We start from the raw sequence: 27,814 nt of genomic DNA, 5'->3' as shown, positions 1-27,814 counted from the left end.
AGCACGTTGGTCATTTTAAGAACACTTTCACTGCAGACTTGACAAAACACAAAGAAGGTACCAACGTGAGATTTCTAAAGATAGATACAGCACTCAATCCAAGGTTTAAGTCTGAAAGGGATGAGGTGTGGAGAATACTTTCAGATGTCTTAAAAGAGCGACACTCAGATATGGAAACTACAGAACCTGAACCACCAAAACAGAAAATCAACCTTCTGCTGATGGCATCTGACTCAGATGATGAAAATGAACATGAGTCGGTCTACTCTGCTTTGGATCGTTATCGAACAGAACCCATCATCAGCATGGATGCATGTTCTCTGGAATGGTGGTTGAAGCATGAAGGGACATATATATGTGCCAGATGTGCTAAAGATTCATATCTTGCGATGCTGGCTAAAACAGTGCCACGCGAACACCCTCTCTCATTTTCAGGAGACATTGTAAACAAGATGTGGGCAGCATTATCTCCTGCAAATTGTAACCAAACTTGTTTGTCTGAGCCATTGGCTGAAGTAGGACTGAGTGGACTTAGATTAATCTTTTTAATTGCTTGACAGTCCTATTTTTATTTTTTTAATCCTTAAGTTACTGACATTATTCTCAACCTTAACTCCATTTTAAACTGGTTTTGTTTGAGAATGTGATGTGGGCTCACAGAGGTTCTCTTCTCTCAACTGCTTGTTTAGACAGCTAGCAAGAGATTTGGGGCAATGCCCCTTGGAAACGAGAGGAAATGCTGGAAACGGAAGCATTTGTGGCAGTTGGGAAAGACATGATAAGCAGGTGGGACTGGGGCAATTGGAGACAGAAGAAAGATACATAAAATGTTGTGAGAGCAGAAGTAAGGTGGAAGAGAAACAGGCTAAGAACCTCACAACTTCCCAGGAGGTAAGTGACCCAGATTTATCTACTGAAACTTTGTTCAGACCTTGCTAATTCCATTGCAGCCCATTCACTACTGAATGTCAAATTCACACACAAGGTCTGAAAACTTAGAAACAAGCTTAGCTGGAAATGTAAGTCCTCTAATATAGAGTCGATCAAGCACACATAGCAAGAACATCACATCATGCCAGTATGCCTGACCTGCAGGAACCTGCCTCACGGGGAGGTGATGTTGAAACTCAACAGCACTTCTAAGGTGATGGCTAACTAGGGTGGCACTAATTGTGGTTTTTGTGATATGAACCACATCCATTGGGGAGCAGAATTAGACTCCAAATTCATTTTACAGAAATCATAGTAACTCACTTGTGGGGGGAATTCCCATTCCCAGATTCCACTGTGGGGCTGGCACTGGACTCTCTCAAAGCAATATAGGGGAACGTGAAAAGTCAGCATAAGAAGCAAAATATGAATCTTTCTTGCATCGCTCCTCCTTGCAGCTAGCTAATGTCACCCTTTCCGTGTGGATCCCTTCGCCTGATCAAGCGTTTTAAGGCTGCAGCACGCACAGAACAGGCTACACAAGAGCCGACGTGCCCAGAAGGAAGGCGGCTCCTTCCTATTCCCTACTGGGGGCCTTGCGCGGGGCCTGACTGAGGCCGCAGCCTCGCTGGATTGTGTTCTGTACAGGGCTGACCCCTTCGCCCGCGTTCACACGTCCAGCCCTAACCACGCTGCAGCCCGCGGCGCTGGGGAAGCGGCTCGTGCAGGGAGAGGATGGCGGGGGGGGGGGTCCCTCTCTGAGGGCCCAGGGAGCCCTGCGGTGCTTTGCTGCTAGGAAACGCGTCACGGGGACCCCGAGCGCCCGCCGCCCCTCAGGAACCCGCTGCCGGCTCCCACCTGGATCGCTCCAGCCGGGTCCTGACAGGCTCAGCCCGGGCGCGCGGCCTCTCACCCGCCGCGGCCTGAGCTTCCCCTCAACCGTCCTTCCACCCAGCTGACTACGAGGGCGCACGCACGACGCAGCACGTTACGCCCCTACGTCGTGCCTGCGAATCAGTCAGTGACGTTACGGCCACGGCACCGTTTGAAGTTGGCGCGCAGGGCCCCCTCCCATGGTGCCCCGCGCGCCCACTCGCCGCTCCCCCTCCTCTCGCTCAGCTCCGGCGGCCGCGGCAGCCGGACCCGCGCAGGCGCACCGCGTTCGGCCGCCGCCATTTTGTGTCCGAAGCGACTGTGGAGCGATTAAACCGCGAGCTGGGGCTGAGCGCGAGCGGCGGCCGCGGCGGGGCGTGCGGGGCGCGGCGGCTCCGCGGGGCCGGGGCAGCGCGGGGCGGCGGCGGGGTCCGGCGGCGGGCGCGGGCCTGGCGGGGCCAGGAGCAGGTAAGCGGTGGCGGGGGGTTTGCAGTCGCTTTCTCCGGCCTCTAGGTGTCACGATGGGGCTCCGGTTTGGCTGGGGCCCCGCAGCGGCCGCCGCCGGGGAAGCAGGGGGCTTTGTCTCCCTCTATCGTCCCCAGCGCGGCCGGCGCCTGCCTGCTACCGCCGCCATTCCCCACAGCGCGGCGCTGGGCCTGCCGGGCCCGCCGAGCGCCCCGTCCCCGCCTGGCCCGGGGCTGCCGGCCCGGACTCCATTTTCCTTCCTTTGTTTCCTCCGCGGAGCCGCCGGCGCTAGTTACCCCGGGCCGTTCCCCGCGGCCCGCTCCCCCGGGCCGTTCCCCGCGCCGGCCAGCGCTGCCGGAGGGCGGCCGCTTCGCCCCCCTCCCCGGCGCCCTTCCCGCCGAACCTGCGTTAGCGCCGCCGCCTTGTCCTGGCGCTCGGCCTGCTGCGGGTCGCCGCTCCCCACGTCCGGGCCCGCGATCCGGCTCCGGCTCCGGCCGCGTCCTACTTGGCGCGGCGGCGGCTGCGTGCCCCGCTCCTGCCGGCCGCCGCCGTGTGCGCTGCGGAGTGAGAGGCGCGGCGCGGCGCAGAGCGGGACTCGAGCTCCCTCTGCAAGGCAGGCTGAGCAGCGCCATGCAGCACGGGGCGCGGGCCCGGCTGGGGGCGCCCGCTCGCGCCTGGCCAGCGCCCCCGCCCGCCAGCCTCCTCGGGTTAGTGCCGGGCTGGCCAGGGAGCCGGCCACCCCTTTCTCCCTCTGCTTCATAGCCCGCCCTTCCCTGGCAGCGACTGGCCCCTGCCCGGCGCGCTGCGCTATACGCTAGCCGGTCGGGGCTGGGCGGACAGGACCAACCCGGGCTACAGGGCCAACATAAGGAGCATGCTTTCCCCCCGCTTCTGCCGTGGCTGTAGCGCGCATTGCCCTCAGCCCGCCAAGAGTAGACAGGTTAGGAGATGGTAAAATAGCCTGTCCTACAACGAGCTAACCCATTAAGGGACCTGGGGCGGCTTTACTCCTTTTCACTCAAATTCTTGAACGTGGCCGCTTGTGCAAGCCCTTCAACATACGTCTCTAATTAATTTCCCCCTTGAAGCCTAGTGCTGGTGGGTCCTTTTTGAGAAGAGACCAAGGCTGACACAAAAAAATGTGAAATGGGCATATGGTGTAAATTTCTTGACTTTAGTGTTAATTTTAATACCACTTAGTGGGCTTTGCCTGGTTCTGTGAGCTGTCCACCATGAAACTTAAGTAGTGTGTACCAAGAGGAAGCTTTTCCTTACAGTTGTCTGCATTACACTGAATCTGTTGGTGGTTAATTACTTACTTGTGTCCTTCTGGAGCAGGTTTTGTGTGTCATTACTTTGACTAGGCGTAATCACTTTAGTGTTCAGTTTTGCCATATATTTATTCATTTTCCCCTGGTCCGTTTGACATATTGAAGGCCTAATAGTGATTCTTAGTTATACTGCTATTGACCTATTTCACTACTGATAACTGACTGGTGAGAATTCATGTTTTTTAGCTAGTTAATGCATGACAGGGCTGGAGCTCTCATAGGGCTACCTAGCTCTATTAATTACAGACCACTTAAAAACCTTAGTTCTTGTATACACAACTTACTCCTTGGCACAATTCTGTGGTCCTGCTCCTGCAGTTAACGGCATATTCAGAGCCCCTTTGAAATCAGTTGTACAATGTGAAAGTACAGGAGTTCACCCACACCTCAGGGTCTAGTCTTAGTACTGAAATAAAAGATGAGGGGTACTTTAAGAAAAAGAATAATGGGAAAGCAACAAAGCATCTTTAAAGATGAAATATGCAAAACTATAGGCCTTGTCCATTTGTGCTGCTTTCTGATGTTTAAATCCAATGTTTTTGTACTGAACTACAGGTCTTGGTGACTAGAACTAGCAAAATGATATCCCAAGAATAAAAGTTAACAGTGAAGTGAAATTACTTTTAAGCCAGATTGTTCAGAACTTGTTGAAATTTATTTAACATGAATGTTTGAGAGTCAGATTAATTTAAAAAGGCAAACTCAGCTGAGACCTTTCAGCAGAATCAGATGACCAGACTTCATATGAATATTTCTGAAGTAGTTCTACAGGTTCTCGTGCAACTTTTGTTTGGGGGTAGCTCAGGACTAAATGAGGAGTCTCCTCCAGAATGAGCTGTTCAAAGAAATTGTTTATGGCAGGGGTTCTCAAACTGGGGGCTAGGATCCCTCAGAGGGTTACAAGGTCACATGGGGGGGTTGCAAGCTGTCAGCCTCCACCCCAAACCCTGTGTTACATCCAGCATTTATAATGGTGTTATAAATTAAGAACTGTTTTATACATTAAGGGGGGTGGTGGTCACACTCAGAGGCTTACTATGTAAAAGCAGTCACCAGTACAAAAGTTTGAGAACCACTAGTTACTCCTGGGGGAATTCTGCACCACTGCACATGTAGAATTTATGTCCTCCACAGAAAAGTGACTGACAGGGAAGCCACAAGAGCAGTCATGCAACCCTCCCCAGCATGTGTTTCAGGTGCCTAGGGCAGCCAGCAGAGAAGTAAATCACTGTGGGGCAGGAAGCAGGACTGGGGAAAGCCTGGCTGGTGGCTCCTACCCTATGCTGGGCTCAGCAGCTAATCCCAGCTGGGCTGGGGAGGACTGGACTTCCTCTGCCCCTGCACAGCATCCAGGGCTGGGTGAGACCCATCCCCAGATTTCTCTGACTGCAGGAAGCTCTGCAAACTGCCCCCCTCCCCATTGCTCTTCGGCTGCAGTGGGAGGGATCCCTGTACAGGGAGCTGCTCCTTCATCTGCCCAACCCCTGTGCATCCATACCCCCTCATACTCAGACCCTCCTGCGGAGCCTTCCCTGCACTCAGACCCCCCCCCCCAATGAGCCCCACTCCCCCTGCACCTGGACCACCCCAACATCCACCCACACCAGGATCCCCACTCCACTGAGCCCCAACCACCTTCACCTGGACCCTCCCCCCCCCCCGAGTCCTATTACCATTGCATCCAGAACCTCCCCCAAGCTCCTGTGCATCCAGCTTTCTCCCCACACACACAGGGATCCCCACTGAGCTGCCTGCACCCAGGTTGCCCCACACAGAACCCTCTCAACCCACACCTGGAGCCCCCCCACACTTGAATCCTGCCTGCCCACACCTGGTGCATCTGACACCAAGGCCCTGAGATGTTTCTAGGGCAGGCCCAGTCCTTGGGCTGTGTCAGGGTTGGGTGCAGCCTCACTACTGAGTCCATGTCCCGGGGGTGGGGAAGTGCACTATGATCTTGCACCTCTGCAGCCAGTGGCCGGTGCTCCCCAATGCCATGCTGGAGCCTCCACATCTATTTGACAAATAACATTTGCAGAATTTTAAAATACTGTGTGCAGAATTTGTTTTTGGTGCAGAATTTAATTTTTGGCACAAAATTCCCTCAGGAGTAACTGACTTATGGCAGTGGTTCTCAAACTGTGGGTTGTGACCCAGTAGTGGGTCATGGAATGCAAGGCACTGGGTTGCAGCAGCTATAGTCAGCACCACTGACAGGGCCGTTAGAAGTCCCATTGGCAGTGCTGGCTGGCTAAGGCAGGCTAGTCCCTACCTGTTCTGACACCATGCTGTGCCCCAGAAACAGCCAGCAGTAGGTCCGGCTCCTAGGCAGGAGGGCCCAGGGGACTCCATGCGCTGCCCCTGCCTTGAGCACTGGCTCTGCACTCTGGCCAATGGGCACTAGGGGCAGTGCCTGGGGGCAAGAGCTGTGTGGAGCTGCTTGTGTGCCTCCACCTAGGAGCCGGACCTGCTGCTCACTGCTTCCTGGGCACAGCGCGGTCCACGGTGCCAGGATAGGTGCCACTGACTGGGAGCTGGCTGAGGTAAGCGCACAGCCCAAACCCCTGTCCCAGCCTTGAGCCCCTTCCTGTACCCCAAACCCCTCATCCTCAGACCCACCCCTAAGCCTGCATCCCCAGCCCAGAGCCCTGACCTGCTCCAGCACCCCAACCCAGAGCCCCCACCCACATCCTGAACCCCTCATCGCCAGCTCCGCTGGGTCATGGGCATAAGTTTTCTTCAACTGGGTTGCCAGAAAAAAGTTTGAAAACCACTGGTTTATGGTATCAGCAGGTCATGTTCCAGGTGTGATCCGCAACTAATTTATGATTGTGTAGTTACCAATTACTGCCCTAGTTGCTGTTTCTGATATCTCACTGGAGTCCAGTGGCACCTTAAAGACTAACACAGGGTTTCTCAAACGGGGGGTTGGGACCCCTCAGGGGGTCGCAAGATTATTACATGGGGGTTCCAAGTGGTCAGCCTCCACTACAAATGCTGGAGGCAAAGCAGGATTTGGGATGGTGTTATAGTCTTAATTTATAAGGGGGGAGGTTGCACTCAGAGGCTTGCTAGGTGAAAGGGGTCACCAGTACAAAAGTTTGAGAAGTAGTGGACTAACAGATTTATTTGGGCATAAGCTTTTGTGGGTAAAAAACTTGAAGTGTATTTTACCCACAAAAGCTTATGCCCAAGTAAATCTGTTAGTCTTTAAGGTGCCACTGGACTCCTCATTTTTGTGGATACAGACTAACAGTCCCCCTCTGATATTTGATAATATATAATAAGCTCATTGCTGCCATGGCTTGGAGACCACCACTTTTTTGGTATTCATACAAATTCTCCTTAATAATCAATCCTTTGCCTAGAAATTGTTTGTGAAATCCCTTATTTAGAGGGCTCATCCCAAGACTTAATGTCTTTTACCTATAGTTTTATATGCAAAAATTGCTGTTCTGTTAATGCATACTCCACACAGGTTAGGTCTGCCTCTGCCCATTCACAAATGCTAATACTTTTCACCTTTATACAAGTGAGCATAAAGCATGAACATTTGTTTCAGCCTGCCTCTTTTGCTCTGTTACAGGAAGAGCAACACAAAAAGGTCTTTATATGATGCAGTTCTAAGGCTGCCTTTACATTTAAATTTTAGTGAATTCTCCCACTCTTGGTTGCAGAGGTCCATTTCCCGAAAAAGTTTCCCTGTTATTTCAAACTGAAACCCTTCCTCAGCAGTATCTTCTCATCCATGCATATCCTGTGTGTAGAAGTGGAAGCATGTCACACTAAGGCCTGGTCTACCCCCGGGGCAGGGGGAGGAGGCAGAATCAATCTAAGTTACTCAACTTCAGCTACATGAATAACGTAGCTGAAGTCAACGTATTTAGAGCTACTTACTGCAGTAAGACTAGACTAGATGCAATAAATCGACCCCCCGCTGGATCGATCGCTGCCCGTCGATCCAGCAGGTAATGTAAACAAGCCCTAAATAGGCCAAAAATTCTACTGCTCAGTTAAGACCAGTTCATGTGTGTTGGGAACCCAAGTCTGTGCCAGCCGCTGGCTGCCACCAGTGTTTTAAGCTCCAGAGTAAATAATCGGTATGATGCTAAGAGTTGTGGTGATGGCTTATGGGACACTTACGCTAGAGTTCCCAACATAGCAAACACTGGTGTAGCTGAGCTGGTGTTGGCAACAATGGTGAACTGGGTAAAAAGCTCCAGTTCAGAGAAGGCTTTGCATAAGCTTTCTTAAACATCTGTTTAGCATCTAGAATCTCCTGTAATTTCATAGCTCATTGGTCCTTACATGCACTGCTGCCAGACATCTCCTTAAATTTCTAAAAGGCTTCCCATTATTAGTTTTTCCACCCATGTCAGCTTAGGGCTCTCATGAGAGCACAGCTATACTCCTGATTATATCAACTCTTTCCCCCACTACAACCTATCTCCCAATAGGATTGCCTGTGTGTTTGAAGAATAAACAGTGCCCAGATTTTGTGGTGAGGAGTGCTTTAGGAATGCAGTAATCACTGGGCATCCCTCCTCCCTTCTTACACACACACACTTTAAGAACAGGAGTGCTTTAGAAATGCATAATGATAATGGAGAAGCCACCACTACCACATGCACTCGTACAAACTAAACTGCTTAGCCTTTAGCCCCCACTCATGTCCTTTAAGTCCTCCTGAGTTCTAATTTGGTGGTTACCTTATAGTATAGTTTACTGAACTGACTTGTTTAAACCTCTGTTCATCCATTTGATTCCACTTCATATGCAGAGTTCAGTCAGTACTATTGGAATAAGTTTAACGGTAAGACTTGCTCCTTTTCACTCTGGTTTCTCAGCTTGTGGCCCACAGAGAACCGCACAATTCCAATTTTTCTGTAGGCACTGTAGGAAAAAAATTCAAGTTGTATGAGATGGTGCTAGAGTTTGGCTAAAGGAGTAAGTTCACTGAAAAATATAAAGCTATGTTCTGATAGTTCCCTAAAAAAAGTTCATCCTTAACTTTTACTAAGTCAGTGTGTAGCTTTTATGTTCAGGAGAAACAGCCTCATGCAACTCACTCACTGTCCCTATTCTCCACTCCCACCTCAAAAAAACCCCCCCAAACAAACCCATAACCTACAGAAAGGTTATCTGAAGAGATGAGTATGGGTTGAGAGATAATTCAGATTGGTAAGAAATATAGAGCATTTGTTCTTCACTGAGTGACCCAAATTAGTTTAGACCAACACTTCAGTATCTCTTATGAATGAGTGGCCAAAAAAGCCAACTGGTGGGTCTTTATCCCAGTGTAGGAGTTTTTAATCAGTTTATTTCTACCCTGCCGGTAAGTGAACATGGAACATCATGTAGAATTAAGGTTATAATAATGTGACTCCAGAAAGTCCTTTAGAGTTCCTTTATCATGTGGTTACCTGATGCTGATTGTTAAGAATACAGAAGTTGTACAGTGTCTGTTCTGAAGCCCAAACAAACAATAATTATGCTCATCTTGTGAGTTTGTTTTTAGGTTTGTAGGAGATGGAGCATTCTGTTCACATTATATTAGAGTAAAAAATGTGGTTGCATTTCTTTTTTATGTAATATTGAATTTCATTAAGTTAGTCTTTGCCGTCACTGTCAAACATTCAAGATCTCACACTGTGCTGCATACTGCGACTAGTTTAACAAGACATGAGTTTAGTTCATGTTTGGACAACCTAAGCAGTGTAACGACCCATTTTTTTCAGTATTCGGTGACTGCTATTCATTTTAATGCAGTTATGGAACTAGTTAATAGTGGCTGTACTAAACTGTATTGCAGTGCATTTTCTTATAAGGGCTATTGTGTCTTAACTCAGATAAGGAGAACATTAAATAGGTCATTCTGCATTTGTCAGTCATTGACTCATACTAACAGTTTAAAATGAAGCCATCTCATTTCATTTATGATAAAGTAGTGATTTTTCATTGTCAAGCTCTCCAACCTGTTAGTTCCCTGAAAAGGCCAATTGAAGAGTTATGCTTAACTGGGTCCTTCCTGTGTTTTACATGTTATATTTCCACCAAATATCTGTATCTGTGTTTCCAGGAGCTTAAAGTTTAGTCAACTTGACTCAATTTTACATTGTCAAGTTCCAGTCTAATACCAGGTTGCAAAGCTACTTTTGTAGGATGTTCATAGGGTCAAACAAATCTGGAGTTCTTGTACCCAAGACATACCTTGTTTGTTGCTTTCTAGAAGTTGGTCTGTGTAGGCTTCTGAATCACTTTTTAACCATGACATGTATCTAAAACCTCAGTGTAGTAAAATAGTCAGACAGAAGCTAGAGAAGGAAGAAGTAGCAGCTGGCTCCACTTATATAAGAATCTTGTTGGCTCTGAATGGGGTGGAGTAGTAAAAGGTTCTAATCCACCTGTGGGCAGTTTGGGCTTAGCCTGCATTTATAAAAGCCTCTGGATGATTTTTATCCCCCCCCCCCCCCCACACACACACACAAAAAATCCTTTATCAGAGGATCTCTTCTAGCAAAGATTTTTCTCATTACAAAACATTTATTAGTTTCCCACAGTTATAGTCCCACTAGTGCAGCACCACAGGTGGTAATGATGATAGGAGTGTCAGTATAGACTGGCTACTAGTATTAAATGCTGTGTTTAATCTTGCCCAACCAGGTCTGTTTATTACAGGGGGTTAAAACATCAGCAGCTTGTTTATATTTAGGTCCCTGCCAAATTCAGGATCTATTTTGGTCAGTTTCACAGTGATAGGATTTTAAAATTAATAAATTTCATGATTTCAGCTATTTAAGTCTAAAATTTCACAGTGTTGTAATTGTAAGGGTGCTGACCCAAAAAGGAGTTGTGGGGAGGGGATCGCAGTACTACTACCCTTATTTTTGTGCTGTTGCTGGTGATGGTGCTACCTTCTGAGCTGGAGAGCGGTGGTTGCTGGCCAGGATCCCATATCTGAAGGCAAAGCTGCTGCCAGCAGCAGTGCAGAAGTAAGGATAGCATGGCATAGTATTGCCACCCTTACTTCTGTGCTACTGCTTGCGGAGCTGGGCCCTCAGTCAGCAGCCTGCCACTCTCTGGCTGCCCAGCTTTGAAGGCAGCGCATAAGTAAGGGTGGCAATACCTAAAATAACCCCCTAAAATAACCTTGCGACCCCCCACAGATCCCTTTTGGGTCAGGACCTCCAGTTTGAGAAATGCTGATCTCCCCTGTGAATTCTGTATAGTATAGGATAAAAGCACACACAGACCAGATTTCATGGTCTGTGACATGTTTTTCATGGCCATTAATTTGGTAGGGCCCTATTTATATTTGTGCTCTTTTACCTTTGCTACCATTGATAATAGTGTAATAGAGGAAAATCTTAAGTGAAAGCAAGGCCTCTGAGGTTAGAACCGTAGGAGCTTTCTCCTTGAAACTGGCCAGAAACAGGATTGGGCTCTTTGCACTGGGAATGTTCTATAGGTGTTGGTGTGTCTGGAGATTCCCTTTTATACTTGAGAACACAGGTTAAATGTACTAGATATAAAGATTCTTCTTTATGATGCAATATTGTGATTTTTAACATTCTAACCTACTCTATAATAATAGGTTTATTTGTTGGGAAGAATGGTTACTTTCTACATAGATTGATCTTAGTCTTTGGACTACCTGTTTTACCTTCATGTCACAAACAATATTTTACATAATTGTCAAAGATTATGTGGATTCTACCATAATAGGATCCCGGCTGTGCTTTGGGACCTCCAAACTGCTGTTTTTAAAAATGATCTGTCACAAAACTCGTAATCGATAGAAGAGCTCTTAGCAATTTTCTCTGCTCACAACCAACTTTTCACTTAGAGACCTGACTTGGGTGAATGAATGAAACAAAGAGAGTGTTTCTTTGCCCTAGAGCCTTATAAATAGTGGTCCACATTATAAAAAAACTACATGGTTTGCCACAATTGGGGTGATTGGCAGACTGCTGGAGAGGCCTAAGGTAAGGATGGGCAGAGGATGAAGCTTAATGATTTTTTCAACATATACTTTAAAACATATGTAACTATTGCAAGAAACCCCCAAAACTTAGAACTTCAGAAATCTCATTCCATGTATTTAAGTACTTGGAGAATACATTATATGTGCAAGACAACACTGAATTATCAAAAAACAATTCTAGACATAGCAAATGTGTGAAAGACCTGATTAGTCTTTAGTGCTCCAGGCTGTCAGCCTTGGGAGAAGGGGGCTCCAGCTGTGCGCCCCATGTGAGGCTGTCAGCTCAGGCTGAGACACCCTTGGCTCCAGCTGTCAGTGCCACACACTTCATTCGGTGGAAGCACTCCTGATGTGGTTGTGTACTGCTGACAGAAGGGGCTAGTGTGGACATGAAAAACCACAGTAATGATTGTGGTGGCTGTACATTGACAAATTCAATTAAAAATACAAAAGAACAGCATTTTAATTTTATTAAATAAAACTACCTTAAAAGTGCTGGATACATTCAGGAGAGGGACGTTTATCAGAATATGTTGTGTATTTAAAACTAAGGCCCAGATTTTTACAGGCATTTAGGCATTACTGTGCTCAGCACTGCAACTCCTAATCAAATTAGAAACCTACATCTTACTTTAAAAAGGGATTAGGGCACTATGATTTAGGCTCCTAAACCAGTTAGGCACCACCTAAATACTTTAAAAAATCTGGACCCAACTTATTTATTAAACATAGGATGTATTGTCTGTAGTTAAAGAATTGAACTAATTGTTTCTGGTCACCAGGTCCTTCAAGATTTTAGAACTAGTAAACACACCTCATCTTTATTCATAGATTGGAAGAGGAAAACAAGCTTTTCTCCTTTTTCAACTCGCAATTGATTTCTTAACTTTGAATGAACTAGTTGTTGAACTGAATGTGTTGAGCAAACTGAAATCAAGAAAATATTCTCTTTGCACTTGCAGAAGAGGCTACTGCTGTCACAAGCTGGTTTAGCACTTCAGCAAACTCTGGTTCCAGGTGCCTAGTCGGTGCCTTCATCAGTTCAGCAGTTTTAACTCTCTTTAAAACTTGGCAGCAGCCATGTACTGCTTAATATTATTTTTTCTATTTAATTTAAATTGGTTTAATAGCTTAGAATAGGTTTAAGACTTAGCATGAGTTCCAATAATTTTAAATTTAATTTTAAGTATATTTATTTAAGCACCATCATAGTTGGGCTAAAGGTTTGTGTATATATTTATTTAAAAAAACAAACCCATATTTAATTTACATTTAAAAAAATCTATTTTTAAAAATCATTGATTTTTATCCACCTTGGCTGCCAGCCTGTTTAAATCCTTGCTTCTTTGGCAAGATATATTTTTAAAAAAAATCTTTTTATTGTGTTATTGGGAGTGGAGACAGAATGGGGAGTTGGCTAAGAGGACCAGTAATCAAGGGAATGGGCTACAGCTCTGTGCTGCTAATTCAGTCATTCAGTGCTGTAATCCAGTCACTCAGTACTGCTCAAACATTGTTTTGCCATGTGACCATTCTCAGGTCAGGTCTATACTTAAAATTTAGGTCGACCTATCTGCATTGCTCAGGGCTGTAAAACATTTCATGCCTTGTGCAATGTAGTTAGGTCAACCTAACACTTAGGGTAGATACATCTAGGTCAGTGGAAGCATTCTTCCATCTACCTAACTATTGCCTCTCAGAGAGGTGGATTTACTACAGCAACAGAAAAACTTCTTCTGTCGCTATAGTATGTGTCTATACTACGGCGGTGTAGCTGCAGTCGCTTGTAATTAAGACGTAGCCTCACTCAAGCGAGGCTAACTCCAGCATAGATAAGTTGAATTAACTCTGCAGTGAAGATCTGGCCTCTCGGGAAGAACTGAAGAAGTATATTACACAGACTAGTTTCTGAAAAAACTCACACTTAGGAATTCTCTCTCCATTCCACTAGCAAAGAGGTAGCATAAATGAACTCCCTGCTCTTGTTGTGTAAGGAACAACTTTTTTCTCAATTTCCTGAGCAATCAAAACTACAACATTTTGGAGAAAGGTGGCTTCCCCTTGAAAAGAAAGGAAATAGTCTGTCAGAATATTTGAATCTGCTTGCAATACAGATTTTATTTGTTTAATCAAGACACTTGCCACTGCTATATTTGAAAATGTGTTGAAAAAAATGTATCTACAGAAGAATTAGATTCACCCATTGTTCAGTTTAGCATCTTTAAATTCTTGAAAGAAGCACGGTTGCTTGTTGGGGAAACATGGTTAAGACCCTGTATAATCACAGGTTTGGGTTTTGTTGTTGTTTTGTTTGTTTTTAATCATGGCAGCATCATGGGTATGTTTGAATTTCATGGGATATGTATGGCTGCCAATTCTCTCCCACACTCCAAACCGCTGCAGTTTTTCCCTACTGTTGGAAAAATGATGGGATTGGGGTAATCTCTCAATTTCCGTTAAACCTGTGAAATTGTGATTTACACAGGATCTTAATTATGGCTCAGTGGGTAGGGTACTGGCCTGGGACTTAGCTCTTCCCATTGTGGTGACCTTAGACAAGTCACTTCATCTCTCGAGTTTAATAATGTATTTCTCACATGTAAAGCACTTGGAGAATGATGGACAAAAAATGCTATATAAGAATTCTGTATTATCATTATTTATTTTTAATAACAGACAGGAAAGGCTGTCCTATTGAAAATGAGCACCACGTTGTACATTTTACATCCCTGGTATATAGTCAGTAAGCCTATTATGTTTTAGATGATTTTTAACTGTAGAGCAGAAGGAAGCCCTGTGTAGCCAGCAAGGAGAGGCAGGATCAAACACTCAGCCATGTCTACTCCCTCCTGCTAAGGCAGGGGTGGCCAACTTGTGGCACCGTAGCCACATGCGGCTCTTCAAAAGTTTAATATGCGGCTCCTTGTACAGGCACCAACTCCAGGGCTGGAGCTACAGGTGCCAACTTTCCAGTGTTTCCATTGCTCAACCCCTGACTCTGCCACAGGCCTTGCCCCCACTCCACCCCTTCCCGCCCCCTCCCCTGAGCCTTCCATGCCCTCGCTCCTGCCCCCACCCCAAGCCTCCTGCACACCACTAAACAGCTGATAGGGAGGTGCGGGAAGAGGCGCTGACTGGGGGGGGGGAGGCGGAGGGAGCTGATGGAGGGCTGCTGACGTATTACTGTGTCTCTTTTGCAATGTACATTGGTAAATTCTGGCTCCTTTTCAGGCTCAAGTTGACCACCCCTGTGCTAAGGCATGGCTGCTGTTGACTTCTCCCTGCTCTGTCATTTCTTTGATCTGTAACAAGAGGGTAGAGAAAACGGGAGTAGTGTCTAGCTACATCACCTTTTCAGAAAGTGGGTGAAAGAAATCCTTGGTTCAATGAGGCAACTGGACACACATCTGTTTTCTTTTCCCATGGTGGATCAAGGTGCTGCCAGAGCAGAGAAGAGAGAAATCAGTAACCCCACATCAGTAGAATCAGCTATCAGATGCTCATATGGCTGACTTGTCTGAGAACTCCCTACTTCCCCTGCCATCTGTAACTTTTTGGGAGATTTGTTCTGAGTGATCCACACAGATGAGGCAAATTGTTGTGAGGAGAGGGGGGGATGTTTCTTCCCCTCGGCCTATCTTCAGCTGGTGAAACAGGAAGATGTGGGTGCCTGTGCCCTCCCTGCTAAGTATTTATTTTAGGGAAGGGAGACACTGGTGTCTGTCCTGCCATTAGTGCACCCCTTTAGAGATGGAGGTACGTGATCCTGCTCTCCAACCCCACATCCGTCAGTGCTGTCTATATATAGAGTCCTCTATTGCCATTCACCCATGTCTCAGAATTTCTAATCTCTTCAAACATAGGCTGCCTCCTGGTGGTACCACAGAGAGCCCCCCTGTCAGACATCATACCAAAGCTTATTCCTTTTATGGTATGAGACCCCCCCAAGTGTCTTTCAGTTCTCTTCCCCCACCTCAGTTTTTTTTTGTTAATTACATTAATAATGAAAAACTACTGACTGATCTCAGGTTTTTCCCATGTTTTTAAATAAAGTATCGGTCTAGGATACTGTAAAACCCTAAAGAAATCTCATACATGAAAAGATAACCCCTAGACATGGAAGAGTGTTCTAAGCACTAAGTATGCATGTTATTTTTTGTTGCCCTCTCCCTGTCCTTCCCTCTTCCACATGTTGCAAATCTGTATTGCTGCTGCCTCTTCATTTCTGGGTTTGTAAGGAGTTCATTTTCTGGCTGAACAGTCACTGGGTGCCTCTCTTTTGACTGGATGTATCAGTCTGGGTCTTGTATCTGTTAAACAATGATGTTGTAAAAGGAAAGGCTCAGAACTCTATGGTTTCTCTTATAGCAGCAGGAGGCTTATAGTCTCTTCTGTGTGAGAGCACAGGTCACTTCAATTAAATCGCTGACTGGCAGTGCTTATGTTCATTTGCAGTGCACTCCAAAGTGCTAGCAAGTGCTGTGAGAAAATTTACAAAAGTATTGCCATGTCTTGCTTTACTTCCTTGCAAATGTATAAATTAAGCCCAGGAAATCTTAATACTGTATTTATTTTTATAGCATCATAGCTGTGCTATGATGAATAGATGGGTAAAAATCTTTTGTTTGTACTTGTTTAGTTATTTAGGTAATTTAATGTAGTTTCAGTGCCATGGTGCAGTTAAATTCCCAGTCCAGCATCAGCTTCTTTCCAGGTCATCCTATCTGATTCAAGAAAACTCAGTTTAAGCAATGTATTTTCATGTTTCCACTTGTCTTCCCCTCTATCTGATGTACATTGAGGGAAGTTCATTCCTTGGATTGTTGCTCAGCATGCTGAGGCTGTAGAAGCGAGACCTGGTGTAGCTATACCGGTGCAAAAATTCCTAATGCAAAACAGGCCCTTAGAATTATTCAGCAGAATCTTGATTTAGTGAAAGGAACTGAGTGGTAGTTGGGGCTCTACTTCCATACATATTCTTGGCTGTGGACATGCGATGAGAGGACAGTAGGATGCTTATTGCACAGTGCTATTTAGAAGTTCTAAGCTTGCATGTATCTACAGTGTGGATCCATATAGGCAAAGAACTGCAATTGCCATTGCATGTTACTAATTCTTTACATACTTCCAAAAGGCTGCATGGCAACAGGATTTAAATGATCATCAGAACTGAAGATTACTTTTCTATTGCATAACTTGTCAAGAAGAAAGTTTTAGCAAATTTGTGTGACCAAGCTATTAATTTTTTTTAAAATGTGGCAACAGATGATTTAATTTAGATCTTGAAAAAAATCCTAAAGCATGGAGCAAAAAACACTAATTGGTACTAATAGGAACTTACTTCCAATGAGGTGTGTCCAATTTAAAAAATCTGGAAATAATTTTAAGGATTTTTATCTTGGTGTTATTGTCTTACTAAATTTTGTGTATTTCAGTGAGAGTTGATGGTATAGGGCATCTTGCAGGATCAGGTTCTAAAGCTATTAAATAATCAGTAGATGATTACTGAATCAATTTGGGGAAAGAAGTATATGCATACAGGCCTTTTCATCCATACGCTAGGGCAAAGATATAGATATAGATATATTATGGCTGTCGATTAATTGCAGTTAACTCATGCAGTTAACTCAAAAAAGTTAATCGCAATTAAAAAAAATTAATCACAATTAATCGTACCATTAAACAATAGAATACTAATTGAAATTTATTAAATATTTTTGGATGGCTTTCTACATTTTAAAATATATTGATTTCTATTACAACACAGAATACAAAGACCATTTGATATTATTTTTTTATTACAAATATTTGCACTGTTAAAAATAAGCAAAACAAATAGTATTTTTCAATTCACCTCATACAAGTTCTGTAGTGTAATCTCTTTATCATGACAGTATAACTTACAAATGCAGGGGGGTTTTGTTACATAACTGCACTCAAAAACAAAACAATGTAAAACTCCAGAGCCTACAAGTCCACTAAGACCTACTTCTTGTTCAGCCAATTGCTAAGGCAAACAAGTTTGTTTACATTTACGGGAGATACTGCTGCCTGCTTATTATTTACAATGTCACATGAAAATGAGAACAGATGTTCGCATGGCACTTTTGTAGCCGGCATTGCAAGGTATTTACGTTCCAGATATGCTAAACATTCATATGCCCCTTCATGCTTCGGACACCATTCCAGAGGACATGTTTCCATGCTAATGATGCTCGTTAAAAAAATAATATGTTAATAAAATTTGTGACTGAACTTCTTGGGGGACAATTGTATGTCTCCTGTTCTGTTTTACCCGCATTCTGCCATATATTTCATGTTATAGCAGTCTCGGATGATGACCCAGCACATGTTCGTTTTAAGAACACTTTCACAGCAGATTTGACAAAACGCAAAGAAGGTACCAATGTGAGATTTCTAAAGAGAGCTACAGCATTTGATTCAAGGTTTAAGAATCTGAAGAGCCATCCAAAATCTGAGAGGGACGAGGTGTGGAGCATGCTTTCAGAAGTCTAAAAGCAACACTCCCGATGCAAAACTATAGAATCTGAACCACCAAAAAAGAAAATCAACCTTCTGCTGGTGGCATCTGACTCAGATGATGTAAATGAACATGCGTCGGTCCGCTCTGCTTTGGATCTTTATTGAGCAGAACCCATCATCAGCATGGACGCATGTCCTCTGGAATGGTGGTTGAAGCATGAAGAGACATATGAATCTTTAGCAGATCTGGCACGTAAATATCTTGCAACGCTGGCTACAACAGTGCCATGAAAACACCTGTTCTCACTTTTAGGTGAAATTGTAAGCAAGAATCGGGCAGCATTATCTCCTGCAAATTATAATCAAACTTGTTTGAGCAATTGGCTGAAGTAGGACTGAATGGACTGGTAGGTTTTATATTGTTTTATTTTTGAATGCAGTTATTTTTTTGTACATAATGCTACATTTGTAAGTTGAACTTTCATTATAAAGAGATTGTACTACAGTACTTGTATGAGATGAATTGAAAAATACTATTTCTTTTGTTTTTTTACAGTGCAAATATTTATAATAAAAATAAATATAAAGTGAGCACTATACACTCTGTATTCTATTGTAATTGAAATCAATACATTTAAAATCAATACAGCTGTTGCTTCAGGCACCGCCCCCAGCAGTTCCCATTGTCCGGGAATGGGGAATCGTGGCCAATGGGAGCTGCTGGGGGCGGTGCCTGAAGCAACAGCCACACACACCCCTGCGCGCGCCCCTCCTTCCCCAGGTTCCGGCCGCTTCTGGGGGCGGGGCAGGCAGGCAGGGAGCCTGCCCTGCCCCCGGTGCGTGTCAGGCCGGAGTGCGCCTCCCAGACCCCTCCTGCACCCCCTGGGGCCAAACCCCCTGCCCTGAGCCCCCGCCACACCCCTCCTGCACCCCCTGGTGGCAGGGAGGGGGCGGAGTTGGGGTGGGGATTTCAGGGAAGGGGTTGGAATGGGGGCAGGGAAGGAGTGGGAAGAGGTGGGGCGGGGCCTCAAGGGGTGGAGTGGGGGCGGGACCGAGGGCAGTGCGGGGAGGTGTTAGTAAATGCGGCCCTTGGGCCAATGTACTAGTCCTCATGTGGCCCTCATGGTCATTTGAGTTTGAGAGCCCCTGCTGTAAAGTGTGTTCACTTAGCCTTGTACTAAACAAACCATTACTCCTTTCTAGAAGGAACTTTTCGTGTGTGTGTATATACACACACACACACACGTGTGCTTACATACAACTTAGTTCTGATGCAGTTATGGTGGCTACACATGTAAAATACCTGAGCGTATGTCTATGCTAGAAACGCTACAGTGGCACAGCTGCAGATGTGCTGCTGTAGCACCAGACATCTATGACAGTGACGTAATAGGTTCTTCCGTCGCTGTAGTAAACCCACCTCTGAGAAGTGGGTAGCTAGGTCAATAGAAAAATTCTTCCATCGATCCAAGTGGTTTCTACACCATGGGTTAAGTTGACTTAGTTACATTGCATAGGACATGACATATTTCAAAGCCCTGAGCAGTGTGGTTAAGCCCACCTACCTTTGTAGTGTAGACCAGCCCTGATAAACCCAGAAAAGCAAGGAAATGAAAAGTTGTCACCTCCACCCACAAGTAAATGTCATTGTGACAACTACTGTACTTCACAGATCACTCACACTTTAATCTGCTCCCTTTCACTCTTCTGGATGCTATCCTTTTCCAGATTATTTTTATTTTTATTATTTTTTATTAGATATATTTATTATTTTTTATTTTTTTTATTTTTATTATTGTTTATTAGATTATTCCCTCCCCCCCCCCCCCCACACACACAAATTACTGGATTTTTGATGTAGAGGAGGGAAAGTTAAAGTTGTGTGGCTTGTTAGGTGCCCTAACTTTTCATTTCCTTCTTTTTTTGTGGCTTTGCCTCATATAACGTGTATGGAAACCCCTGACTGCTTCATAAGAAAGGTGGTGGTGGTTGTTTTTAAATATTTGCTAGAGTTTTTTCGTAATGTTACAAAATGGTGGAGGTTTAGAAGCAGGAGTACTCGGGGAAGAGGTGGGTAGAAGTATAACTGCTGATGGAGACTATTTTACCCAGCAGCAGCTGTGCATAAGCCCTTTAGACTCTGAGGAAAAAAGTGTAACTCCTGACAAAGAAGTATGTATCTTGTGCCTGGCCTCTGCCATCAGGCTTGCATGTACCTGAACACCTCACAAACCTGATTGGCAGGGATGATGTGTACATCACATAAACTCCCTTATGATATGAGTGGGGGCAAAAAGGATCCGGCTTTCTATAAAAACAAAACAAAAATGCCCTACACATTGCACTGTTTCTACTCAGGATTCATCTGCTTACCAAGTTTTAGATGGATAGATGATGCTTTTGAAGAGATCAACAACAATGCAAAGCGAGACTATCAAAGAAAATGTTGCAGATTCAAATACTTTGTAAATTTTAAATACAAGAGAAACTACACGGTCTGTTAGACAATTCAAAGGGCATAAAAACTGTGAAACTTCACACTGATTGGCCAACTACTTTTAGTGAAAGCAGGAATTTATATTTTAAGACCATTTTAGAATGAATCATATGGAGTTGTGTGTGTATGTGTGTTTGTATATATGTGAGTTGGTTTCTGCATTTCTGCATACCTGTAATTTTGCTTGCACAGACTAAAAAAGATGGGGGAGGGATAGCTCAGTGGTTTGAGCATTGGCCTGCTAAACCTAGGGTTGTGAGTTCAATCCTTGAGGGGCTATTTAGGGATCAGGGTAAAATCAGTACTTTGTCCTGCTAGTGAAGGCAGGGGACTGGACTCAATGACCTTTCAAGGTCCCTTCCAGCTCTATGAGATAGTTCTTAACATAATATATGGAGCTATACCTAATTCACCTGTTCTTATCACAGATTCTTAATTTTTCAATTGAAACATTTTTTTTCAATTTATGTAAATCTGAGTACCTGAAGCCCACTTGAAGTGGGAATAACTTTACAATTGGTCTCTGTGACTTACATCTCTAAACTTGAGGCTGCTTTATTCCAACAATAAAAAGGTGGTAAATTAGGCTAGAACTGATTGTTATTCCATTAATAGAAGTTTGAGGTTGTGGACCTGATATTACTACATACTGCTTTTGCAGAATGTGGCAGGGCCGTATTTTCTAGTTTGCACTAATCTGATGCTGAAAGGAAGTGCCCTCATGTTAAGTGGATTTGGGATTCCGTGGCACAAGGTAGAGTGAAACCTGATGCATAGTTAAAAATCTCCAGGATTTGCTGATGCCGGACTGCAAAGACTCCATATTTGTTGTCTAATTTAATATTGTGGTAAGTGCTAAGGAGCAATGAGTTGTGTGTTTTTTCAGTAGTCACCATGTTTTTGCCTAGCAAAAGGAATGAAGAATAATTAATATTGTACTTACAAGAAGGTTGCAGTTGTGTTCAAGGTTTGTTGCTTGAGCAGCATGGGAGCCTTTGGGCTATTTTCATTCTATTCATCATGATGAAATATTTGGAACTACGCAGTTCTTTTATCAAGCAAACATAAGACATTCTGAGAACACTTCCCCCCTTCCTGTTTAAATTGCTTTACCAGGACTATTCATCTGTTCCATTCTGGAATATTTGTTTTGACATCAAGTGCTGAGTCAAGAGCAGCCAGACTGAAAGGAACAAAGTAGCCAGGTAGAAGTACAGAAGGGTCAGGAACACGAACATGAAGGGAAGGGATAGCAAAAGAAAACTGACAGTCAGCCGTTATTTAGAAGAGGACAGGAATCAAGTTTGCAAATATAGAGTGGAAGTACCTTAACTGTGTCACAGTCTATTATTCTGTGAACCCTCCTGGTAATGTAGGTATCTGTCTAGAAGCATCATTGCAATCTGTCCAGTGTTTTAAATTACTATAGCAGGGCAATGTAATACATTTCAATTGTTCTCTGTGTAGAATGGATAAGTCTGTAATCTCTGAGTTAGACACTCTGGGTCCAGTTTAAATATAGTCTTTATAGAGTGGGTAGAGATTAAGGTGAATATATGTAGGTGGAGGGGTGTAGGACCTACACAGGAAGGTAAATAAGAATATTGGTCTTACAATACAAAGTCCAGGAGGGGTTGATTTGTGCCCTGAGACTTCCAGTGGAATGATAGGTGTAGAGGGTGGTTGTGAGCTGCTTGTAGATAATAAAGTATATACAAGTGGCATATTGACTTAAATGGAAATAAATGAGCTTTTGCAGGGAAGGTCTTTGAGTCAGTATGGAGGGTACAAAGTGATGTCTAGCTCATCAAAGGAGAGTGGGTTGGAGAACAGGTTGTTCGTGTGTAATAGGTAGGGCCCTACCAAATTCACGGTCCATTTTGGTCAATTTCACAGTCATAGGATTTTAAAAATTGTAAATGTCATGATTTCAGCTATTTAAATCTGAAATTTCACAGTGTTGTAATTGTAGAGGTCCTGACCCAAAAAGAAGTTGGGGCGGGGGGAGGGGTTGCCTTGCTGCTACCCTTACTTCAGCGCTGCTGCCTTCACAGCTGGGCAGCTAGCCAGCAGCAGCACAGAAGCAAGGATGGCATGGTATGGTATTGTCACCCTTATGTGTGTGCTGCTGCCTGCAGAGATGGACCCTTAGTCAGCAGCCACCACTCTCCAGCCACCCAGCTCTGAAGGCAGCAGCACAGAAGTAAAAGTGGCATGGTATGGTATTGCCATCCTTACTTTCGCACTGCTGCTGGTGGGGCACTGCTGAAGGCAGCACAGAAATAATGGTGGTGATACTGTGACCCCCTTTCCCCCAAAAAATTACCTTGTGACCTTCCCTGCACCTCCCTTTTGGGCAGGACCCCCAATTTGAGAAACGCTGGTCTTCCCTGTGAAATCTGCATAGTATAGGGTAAAAGCACACAAAAGACCAGATTTCATGGGGAGACAAGATTTCACGGTCTGTGACATGTTTTTCATGGCCATTAATTTGGTAGAGCCCTCGTAATAGGTGGCTGGGTATGCACATGTTAGTGCATAGATGATTGTCAACAAAGATGTGCCTGTTGCTGTTAAGGGGTCTGGTTATGTGTCCATATATTACAGCGATAAGTACCTTGGGGAAGCATAGATTAACTGTAGTGGGTATGTGGACAAGAATAAAAAGATGGCAGAGTTAAGGTTAGGTTAACTTCCATACGTTTTTGATTTCACGTTAACTTGAAATTTTCTGGCTTGCAAACTTGCTTTTCAAAAAACATACTGCCTCTGACCATGGCTAGTACCAGATGTTTCAGGGAAAGGTGCAAGAAACCCTACAGACCTTATCTAAATTGGAGGGGGAAAAGATGTTCTTTAAAAAATGTTGGTTATAGCATTAATTGTTGTTTAAAAACATGATGGTACCTTTTGTAAATGGTGAGTAACAAGGGGACAGCCCTTAGGTGTGACTAAGACCAGCTAGCAACACTTGGAGGTGCTAACGTGTTTTGAAGAAACCTCTTTTCCTGCTCTAGACAAGAGGAAGGAGGATAGCTATGGAATAACAGGGGAATCCTCTTCCTATCCTGGTTTGTGCCTTGAAGTGTGAGGGTATATGTCCCCTTTTTGTTGTTATCCTATCCAAAAGTAACTTAATGGGTTTTCATTATCCATATAAACGTCTAACACTTGATCCCACTGATATTTATTTACAGTGATTTCCACTATGGGTGTTTTTTTTGTTTTGGGTTTTTTTTTAAGTCACTTCCTGTTTTAAGTTTGCTGCTTTTCAGTTTCTTTTAACATCCCCTTCATCTTGTGTTATGAGTAGGGGGTCTACTTAAATCACGGAGAAATCTCACATTTTTTGTTACACAGCTGCAAATGTTGCTATTTATGCTGTGACCGATACACAAAAAATGTGTGATTTTGCCGCTGCATTTCTCAAATGGGGAGCCCTGACCCAAAAGGAAGATGCAAGCCTTTTAGGGGGTTGTGGTATTGCCACTCTTACTTCTGACAGGGCTTTGGAGCGGAGCCCGGAGCTGGGGTGTGGAGCGGAGCCCGGAGCTGGAGCGTGGAGCGGAGCCCGGAGCAATGGAGCTGCAGGTTTTTGCCTGGAGCTGGAGCAGAGCCAGAACACACCTCCAAAGCCCTGACTTCTGCTCTGCTGCTGACAGTGGTGCTGCCTTCAGAGCTGGATGTCTGGCTAGCAGCCGCCGCTTTACGCTCTGCGGCCAGAGACCAGATTTCACAGGGAGACTAGATTTCATGGCCATGAATTTTTAGACCCCTAGTTATGAGACCCTGTCTTGGTGGGCAAAAAGGGTGTGTTTTTCAGTCGTGTTTGCTCAATTGTGTTAGTTTAACACGATTGAAAAGCCTTCTTAACTTTAGCTGAAGTGCAAGCTACCTCCCATATTAGGTCGCCATGTTGTAGCCTGAGGGTATGTCTACACTGCAATTAGACACCCACCGCTGGCATATTCCAGCTGACTTGCCTTCAGGCTAAGGGTATGGCTACATTTGAGAGTTGCAGCGCTGGGAGTTACAGCGCTGGTCGTACAGCTGTGTAGGGAAAGCGCTGGTGTGTGGCCACACTCACAGCTACCAGCGCTGCAGTGTGGCCACATTTGCAGCATTTGCAGCGCTGTTGGGAGTGATGCATTATGAGCAGCTATCCCAGCGTTCAAGTGGCAGCAATATGCTTTTCAAAAGAGGGGGGTGGGGTTCAGTGTAACAGGGACCGGGGGAGAGAGAGAGAGTGGATTTTTGGAGCCGACACTGTGTATCAGCTCCCTGCCTTGCAAAATCAGAAAATTTTCCCAACCCCTTACTCTTAACTGCAAACAGCCCGCAGACCAGATAAGCAGCTGCTCCAATGGACTCCCTTTCTCACCCCTGCCCCCGCTGTTTCTCTCGTCAAGCAAACACTCATCCCCCTGCCTGCCTCATTCACAGCAAGGTAGTGGGTTTATCTCATTTGATTGTTCAGTCAGTTACAGATTGATCATGGCAAACAGGAGCTGTGTTTGTTTTTTTAGGTAAGCAGCTCCCGGAGCCCCGAGTTCACAACAAAACAAAGAGGCAGCATAACAAAACAAAGGGAGTAATTTAGTTAAAAGCATTCTGGGATATCTCCTAATACCCTGGAGGCCAATAACAGCGCTGGTGTGTGGCCACACTTTACGAGCAGCGCTGTAGCACCAGCGCTGCAATCCTTATACCCCAAACAGACCCAGGTGTACGGCCAGCGCTGCAGCCAGGGAGTTGCAGCGCTGGATGTGCCCTGCAGGTGTGGACAGTTACTAATTGCAGCGCTGGAAAGCCTCCACCAGCGCTGCAACTCTCCAGTGTAGCCATACCCAAAGAGGCTGTTTAATTGTGTCTGCAGCCCGAGCTCTAGGACCGTCCCACTTTGCAGGGTCCTAGAGCTCAAGTTCCAGCGCAAGCCCGAACATCCATAGCACAATTAAACAGCCTCATAGCCTAAGCTGCACAAGCCTGAGTCAGGTGGCATGGGTCAGCCACGGGTTTTTAATTGCGGTGTAGATATACCTTAAGATTTTCAATGTGCTACAACGTGACCAGCAACACCTGATTTACCTTCTCTGTAAACCACTCACTCTTTTGCTATACTTCTCATCTCTTTTATCTAAATTAAGCAGTCTCAACTTTTTCACTAGGAGGGTGCTGAAGCACTGGAATGGGTTACCTAGGGAGGTGGTGGAATCTCCTTCCTTAGAGGTTTTTAAGGTCAGGCTTGACAAAGCCCTGGCTGGGATGATTTAGTTGGTGTTGGTCCTGCTTTGAGCAGGGGGTTGGACTAGATACCTCCTGAGGTCCCTTCCAACCCTGATATTCTATGATTCAATCTGTGAGATCTCTCTTCACATGAAGTCTTTTCCTGTGTAATAATTTTTATCACCCATCTATGAATCCCCCTTTATGTCTGCGGGCTCAATGTCCCATGATGCAGTTCTTCCCATCTCGGCATTCAATGGGCTTCCAGCTGCATTTCGCTGTATTTTTCAATGGCCTGCGATTACTGTGCGCCCAGCATCTTTGTCTGAAAGGATGGATCCCACACTGCTTTCTACTGTTGTGGTCACTGTTATGAACACATCGCGGATGGTCATGCAGTATATCTAGAGCACCCAGTCTCAACAGGAATCAGAGTTGCCTGATCTGCAGTGTGCCATGGAAAGAAACAACACCAGATTACTTCTGGCATTCACAGAGCAACTATACACAGTAGACAGTTGCTTTTGGGCTCGGTAAACAAGCACTGAGTGTTGGGATTGCATCATTATGCAGGTCTGGGATGATGAGCAGTGGCTGCAGAACTTTCAGATGCAGAAAGCCACCTTCCAGGGACTGTGTGGAGTAGAGTGATCAGATGAGAGGAAGAAAATATCGGGACACATGTGGGGAGGGGTCCGCTGGCGGAGAAAAAAAAAAAAAAAAGAAGAGTGCTCCTGGTGGAGCGAAATATTGGGAGAAATTGCATCCTGACCAAAGATCAGTCGGGATGCGGAACAAACACCTAAATATCGGGATGGTCCCGATTTTATCGGGACGTCTGGTCACCCTAGTGTGGAGCTTGCCCCAGCACTGCGACCCAAGGATACCAAAATGAGAGCTGCCCCCTCTTTGGAGAAGCACATGGTGATCACTGTTCGGAAGCTGGCAACTCCAGACTGCTACTGGTTAGTTGCGTATCACTTTGGAGTTAGGAAGTCTACCATTGGGTTGCGGTAACACAAGTGTGCAGGGCCATTAATCACATCCTGCTACAAAGGATGGTGACTGTTGGCAGTGTACGTGAAATGTTGGATGGCTTTGCGGCAATGGGGTTCCCTAACTGCGGCGGAGCAATATATGGCATGCATATTCCAAATTTGGCCCCAGACCATCTTGCGACCAAGCACATCAATAGAAATGGGTACTTCTCTATGGTATTTGCAAGCACTTGTGGATCACCATGGGCGTTTCACTGACATCAATGCGGGATAGTCCAGGAAGGTGCATGATGCATACATCTTCAGGAAAACTGGCCTATACAGAAAGCTCTAAGCAGGGACTTTTTTTTCCCTCCAAACCAGAAGATTCCAGTGGAAGATGTTGAAATACCAATAGTGATTCTGGGAGACCCAGGGTACCCCTTACTCCCATGACTCATGAAGACTTACACGGGAAACCTGGACAGCAAGAAGGGGTGCTTCAACAGTAGGTTGAGCAGGTGCAGAATGACTGTGGAATGTGCCTTTAGCAGATTAAAAGCGCGCTTGCGCTGCCTTTATAACTGATTAGAATTAAATCAGGAAAATGTTACCATGGTCATAGCAGCCTGCTGTGCACACCATAATATTTGTGAAGCTAAGGATGAAAAGTTTCCTCCAAGATGGAGCCCGGAGGTGTATTGCCTGGCTGCTGAATTTGAGCAGCCAGCTACCAGCGGTGTTAGGGGCATAACAGGGGGGAATTCAGGCCTTGAGGCAACATTTTGACAATGAGCACTAGTAATGTGTTTTTTTCCATACAGCAGTCTGTCATGTTTTAAGTTGCCACCTTGCATGAAAATTGTAATGATTCCTGAACAGGATTTGTATGCAGAAAATGACACTATGTATTACTATCAGCAGCAACCATCACATGTAGGAGACAAATAAAGATTGCTTATGTTTCAGAGAGTTTGTTTTTATTAAATACCAATTAACAATACACACAAAATGCTTGGTGGAAAGGGAGATAAGAGTGCAGGGCAGT

The 27,814-nt window shown here is 45.0% G+C and overlaps 1 protein-coding gene and 1 long non-coding RNA gene across 4 annotated transcripts in view; one reads left to right on the top strand and one right to left on the bottom strand.

The window, feature by feature from the left end:
* Window positions 1-2,251: 2,251 nt before the first annotated feature.
* The window catches only part of CTCF (CCCTC-binding factor), a 52,620-nt gene continuing 27,057 nt past the window's right edge, over window positions 2,252-27,814 (top strand). Inside the window, exon 1 of the mRNA XM_044987309.1 lies at window positions 2,252-2,271. The gene's annotated coding sequence lies outside the window, so the exon portion shown is untranslated. The remainder of the gene's footprint in view (window positions 2,272-27,814) is intronic.
* On the bottom strand, window positions 3,668-9,977 carry LOC123349332. Of its 3 annotated transcripts, none has more exons than XR_006573463.1 (3): window positions 9,810-9,977; window positions 8,309-8,492; window positions 3,668-4,005 (listed from the first exon to the last, which is right to left on the bottom strand). It is a non-coding gene; the product is annotated as an uncharacterized LOC123349332 (long non-coding RNA). The 3 variants fall into 3 exon arrangements; XR_006573464.1 differs by lacking the exon at window positions 3,668-4,005 and adding an exon at window positions 5,408-5,613; XR_006573462.1 differs by lacking the exon at window positions 3,668-4,005 and adding an exon at window positions 6,964-7,356.

This window comes from Mauremys mutica, chromosome 14, assembly GCF_020497125.1.
Source record: "Mauremys mutica isolate MM-2020 ecotype Southern chromosome 14, ASM2049712v1, whole genome shotgun sequence".
Classification (NCBI taxonomy): Eukaryota; Metazoa; Chordata; order Testudines; family Geoemydidae; genus Mauremys; species Mauremys mutica.
Note: the sequence above shows the minus strand (reverse complement) of the source record. Positions and strands in the feature narration are given on the sequence as shown.